Below are 6,381 nucleotides of genomic sequence, written 5' to 3' on the forward strand. Positions count from 1 at the left end.
TTTTGGCGTTAATATTATATCAGAATTTTGGACAACTACATGTGTCTCTACTATGTCTTTTTCAACAGGAATCGTATTTACCTCTTTTCTCTTTCGAGAATTTTTATCTTTAGAACCAACAGGCCTGCCACGCTTCTGGCGTGTATTTGCTTTAGTGGCTATTTATCCTATTGGGACATCAATTCGAATTAGGGCATTTTTCGTCCTGCCACGTTTCTGGCGTGGATTTGCTTCAATGGCTACTTGTCCTACTGGGACATCAATTCGAATTGGGGCATTTTCTGCTGGTATATAAGATTTGGTTATCCTCTTTGTATTGGAAAATGCATCAGGCAATTCATTTACTATTCTTTGCAAATGTATAATCTTTTGAACTTCTAGTTCACATTGCCCTGATCGAGGATCTAAATGCATCAACGATGATGCATTCCAATTAAGTTCCTTTTTAGGAAACTTGTTCTCTCCCCCTAATGTTAAAAATTTTGATTCATTAAAATGACAATCCACAAACCGGGCTTTAAATACATCTCCCGTTTGTATCTCAAGATACCTTACTATAGAGGGAGAATCATATCCAACATATATCCCCAATTTTCTTTGGGGTCCCATTTTGGTGCGATTAGGTGGTGTAATGGGAACATATATCGCACACCCAAATATTCTTAAATGGGAAACATTTGGCTGCTGGCCAAAAGTTAATTGCATAGGAGAGAACTTATGATAACTCGTTGGCCTCAAACGAATAAGTGCTGCGGCATGTAAAATAGCATGCCCCCAAACCGAAGTTGGGAGATTTGTTCTCATAAATAAGGGTCTAGCAATCAATTGGAGGCGCTTAATAAGTGATTTTGCTAATCCATTTTGTGTGTGAACATAAGCTACTGGATGTTCAACACTTATTCCATTAGCCATACAATAAGCATCAAAATCTTGGGAAGTAAATTCACCAGCATTATCAAGACAAATTGCTTTGATTGGATTTTTTGAAAATTGTGCTTTTAATCGAATTATTTGAGCCAGTAATCTCGCAAACACCAGGTTGCAAGAAGATAATAAGCATACATGTGACCATCTCGAAGATGCGTCTATCAGGACCATAAAATATCTAAAATATCCACATATATCACCTTGAATCCTTTCTAGAAATTCAGGAGACTCAAATCCAATATTTACTGGTGATGGCCTTAAAATTAACTTCCATTGAGAACATGCAGCACAACAAAATTCACAAGTTTTAAGAATCTTCTGGTTCTTTAGTGAGTGCCCATGGAAGTTTTCAATAATTCTCCTCATCATGGTTGTTCCCGGATGACCCAATCGGTCGTGCCAAGTTATGAATTCATTTGGGCTAGTAAACTTCTGGTTTACAATGGCATGTGATTCAATTGCACTAATCTTAGTATAATACAACCCAGATGAAAGTGAGGGCAACTTTTTTAATATAACTTTCTTATTTGAATCATGAGTTGTGATACATAAGTACTCATGATTTTCCTCATTCATAGTCTCAATATGATATCCATTTCGGCGAATATCTTTAAAACTCAACAAGTTTCTTTGAGACTTGGTAGACAATAGTGCATTATTTATTATAAATTTTGTTCCTCCAGAAAATAAAATTATAGCTCTTCCAGAGCCTTCTATCACATTGCCTGAGCCAATAATAGTATTAACATATTCTACTTTTGGTACAAGATGGGTAAAATATATATCACTTTTAAGAATAGTGTGCAAACTTGCACTATCCGCAAGGCAAATATCTTCGGAATATGTCATTGCCATTTTTCTTCAAAAAAACAAATGATGATAATAATAAAATGAGTAGAAGTACATGCACAGTAAAATTATTCACATGAATACTTAACAAACACATACATATATCAAACTATTCCATCGTTGATCAAGTAGCCAAAATTTCATTCAGAATCCTTAAAGAAATTAGATACATCATAATAAGTGGTGGAATTTTCATCATTTGAAACAAAATTTGGTTACTTTCTTTTGTCATCCATTTTTAAGGATGCTTGATAAAGATCAACTAGGTGCCTTGGGGTACGACAAGTACGTGATCAATGGCCCTTTCCACCACAACGGAAGCATTTATCCTCAATTGATTTACTTTGCCCATTGTTTCTTTCTTTATCCCACTTCTGGTGAGGTCCTCTCTTGTGAACATAATTCATTTTCCTTCCATAATTTTTTTTGTTATTAAAATCTTGCCATTTATCTCTTATAGGGTTATAATTTGCCGCATTTGCTTCAGGAAATAAGGCAGCGCCAGCTGGGCACGCTTCATGATTTCTGAAGAGTCACTCATTGTTGCGTTCAGCAACAAAAAAGCAAGAAAACAACTCAGAATATTTTTAAATTTTGTTTCTCGATATTGCTGCTGCAGGAGCACATTCGAGACATGGAAGGTCGAGAAAATTTTCTCTAACATATCGGACTTGAGGAAGTATCACTGTCTTTCGATGATTGTACATTTCTTCAAGGTCTTTCCATAGATCTGCAAGATCTTTTAATGTATGATATTCATTTTTCAATCATACTTCATGATGACGACGAAGGAAAATCATAGCTTTGGCTTTATCCTTCTGGGATTATTTTCGGCCTTAATGGTATCTCCAAGATCCATTGAATCAAGATGAATTTTAACATCTAGTATCCATGATAAATTAATTATTTCCAGATATATTAAGAGCATTGAATTCAAGATGAAAGAGCTGCAACATAATGAAAATTTGTTACCTGAAGTCTTCCTAAAATTTCGTTAGAGTTTCGTGCTAATAACGTGTTATAAAATAACTAAATAGATAAATAAAGAAGAGGTAACAAATATAAAATAAAGAAATATAAAGAGAGAAAAAGAAGTATTGCAACATAAAGAGAGAGAGAATTGTTTATTGCTTTTGTGTCTCATCAAAGGAGGCTTAACCTCCTATTTATACATGTACAAGAGTCCTCTTTTTCCTCTTGGTAATATGGCACTTCACTATAGGAAAGTTAAGCCATCCAAGTCATACGTGGTCAATAGTCATCCATATCCTTATCACAACAGAAACTAAAATTTTAATAACATTTTTTACCTAAAATACCTTCATTTCAATTAATTAATTCTAATTTTATTTTTTGTATAAACTAGTGTATGTTCCCGTATTCTGTACGGGATAATACATAAAATTATATAAAAAATTTTATTAAAAAATTAAATAATATATAGTAATTATTATTATAAATATTTTACAAAGTTATAGTTAAAATCAAACTCTCAGAATTTTTAATATTAAAATATTAAAAATAATTAGTATTTATCTTAATCAATTTTAGTTTGTTAAGTGATCATCTCACTCGTCTGCTTAAACAACTATTAGGAGTTAGAATCTCGCATTGTGTATATAGTAATTCATTGGTTAGCGATAAACCCTTAATAAATTGAGTATCAATACGTGGTTAGACTTGGCAGGAGTTTCCGAATATGTGGGTACCCGACCCGTCTATACCCGGATGGAGAGGGTAATAACTTGACCCGAGTCGGGCCAGATTTTGCTCAGGACAGAGCATGGTCGGGTTTAGGGTGTACCTACCTCAGATATATACATATAAATACTTTTTAGGAATTAGGATTTGTCTCACATCACAAATTCAGTGATTCATAACTTCCGTCTATACTCTATAGCCATGCAAGATAAACTCAGTCATCATCACCCAAAATCTTCTTCTTCTCGACTTCTTCACAAAAAACCGCATAGCTCCGTCATCGTTGATGCTGAATCCATCGCCGCTTACCCATTCACAACTCCCATCTTTTTTTACAGTCAGGGACGAACCCACGTTTAATATAGAGGGGCTTTTGCCTCCGCAAATTTTTTTTAAAAAAATTAATACTTATATACATATATACCACTTATTATATTATATTTATCTCAAAATAAATATAAATAGTTATTTTATATTTTATGTTAAAAAATATTTTGTTGAACTAAACACATAATAACAATTATATTGTTAAAGTTGATTTAGTATGAAAAATAAATAAATAAACTAAAAAAAGTGATAATTAATTTTATTATATTAGTTAATTAATTAATAATTAAATTAAAACTTAGTTTTCAATTAAATACAACTTAAATTATTAATAATTTTTTTAAAAATTGTTTAAGAGAAAAAAATATATTATCTATATATTAATATTCTGTAATTATTTTGGTTAAAAAATTTATTTATACTATAAAAATTATAATAAGTAGATTTGACACTTAAATATGAAATAATAAAAAGTAAAATAATTGTTTAAAAATATATATAAAAAAATAATATTTAGTCATGTTAAAAATAAAAAATCCTTATAAATATTTTTTTTGTTATTTTAAATATTATGCTATGTGTATGAAATTATATTTTTATTATTTTAAATATTATAATAATGATTGTGTATATATTTCTAGTTCTTATTAATATGTATTAGATAGTTCTAATTTTAAATTTTAAATATATCTAAACCAATTTGGATTGGTCAAGTGATCAACTTAGTCGTTCGCTTAAGTAAGTATTGAGAGTTCGAATTCCGTCTCGTATTTATAGATAGCAACTCGTTGTCAACCAATTGTAGATTCTTAAATGGAATTTAAATTCACGACGGATTAGCCATTAACTCGTTGAGTATCGTGGGAAGCAAAAAAAATATCTATACCTAAATTTTATTATATTTTTGCCTCTATTACTAAATTTTTCTGGGTCTATCACTGTTCACAGCTCATGTCATCATCACTACTCATCTCGTTACCGTCACTGTTGAGTCTGTCACCACCTTTCTCCTGCCGAATCCTTTCTCTCTAGGTAAATTCCCCCCTTCTCTCTCTCTCTCTCTGAGTCTATTAAGTTTTTCCCTTATTCTTCCACAGACTCATCACTTAGTCGCTGTCGCTATGAGTCCAGACGTTGCCGTTGCAATTTCATCTGAGTCTTTCACCGAATAAAATAGAATTTTTATTCAAGTTAAAAATAGACATACATGAGATCATTTTTGCATATAATTTCTGAATTTTCTCATCCAAATTTGATCTATGTGATTGAGTATTTTAATATGGGATCATGGTGGTTTTGTTGCGACACTAATGTGATAAAAGTTTCGATAGAAGAGAAACAAAATTATTAGACGGAAGAAAAATAATTTAATAAATTTTATGTGTATATAAAAGAAGAATAAAAAAAGATATACAGTACCTTATTTAATTTAGCAAGATTTATGGGAATAAACACGTAGAATAAGAGAATAAAAAATAATAATAAAAAGAAGCTAAATATCTTAATTAATATAAAAATAATAATAAAATAATGATAATCTATCATAATCTTAATTTTTTAATATAATTAATTAACAATATAATTAGTCTACCTATCATAATCTTAAATATTAATAGAAATACATTATTATAATAAAAAGTTGCAAGAATTAAAATAACTAAAATTTATTAACTTTAATTAGTTAAATTAGCATAAAATAAGAAAGAGATGATTAATCAGATTAAATAAATTAAAAAATATTATTGAACAAATAAAGTAAATGTCACAATAATTATATTACTAATTAAAAAAATCAATTTAATCAATTCAAATTTTTATTGAAAATAGACAATTAAAGATCATCAATGAATAAAAATAAACAGGATATAATACATTAAAGAATAATTTTGGTAGTATAAATAATAAAATTAAATTATTATATACCATTTTTACTTTTTACCTTATTATGATTGAAGTTAACATTAATGGTAAAAAAAATAATTTTAAATAGTCCCAATTTATATTTTACAACATAATTAAAGCACAATTCATAATTTTTTATTTTGTGATTAATCAACATTTTTTAAATTTTTTGGTTAAGTCTTTTGTATTTTATGATTGATAAATTTTTTCTACAAAACATAAATTTATGATGAATTATTACAATCATAATTAATTAAAAAAACAAGAAAAAATGATAAAAAATCAAATAAAAGGTAAAAAATAGAGTAAACATTTATTTTGAAACTAAAAATTTGTTAATTATGCTAGAAATTCAAAAAATTTGTATCTTATTATATAATCAATTTTGTTACTCCCTTTAACTTTATTATTCATTTATTATATCTAAAAAAAGGTATATAATGTCACACTTATTTTAAAAAAGATAAAACTCTTCAAATACATGGTATAATATATAATTTAAGAATAATAAAATAAACATATTTAGAATTTTATAATAGTATTTGAAATTTTCAATGACGATAATACAAAGTGTTTAAATCGACCAAATTAAATGAATTCAATAGTTATTCTTTGCACATCTTATTTAAATTTGAATTTTAAAATTTAATTTGTATCTTTTTTCCTAATATAAAT

This window comes from Arachis duranensis, chromosome 9, assembly GCF_000817695.3.
Source record: "Arachis duranensis cultivar V14167 chromosome 9, aradu.V14167.gnm2.J7QH, whole genome shotgun sequence".
Taxonomy (NCBI): domain Eukaryota; kingdom Viridiplantae; phylum Streptophyta; class Magnoliopsida; order Fabales; family Fabaceae; genus Arachis; species Arachis duranensis.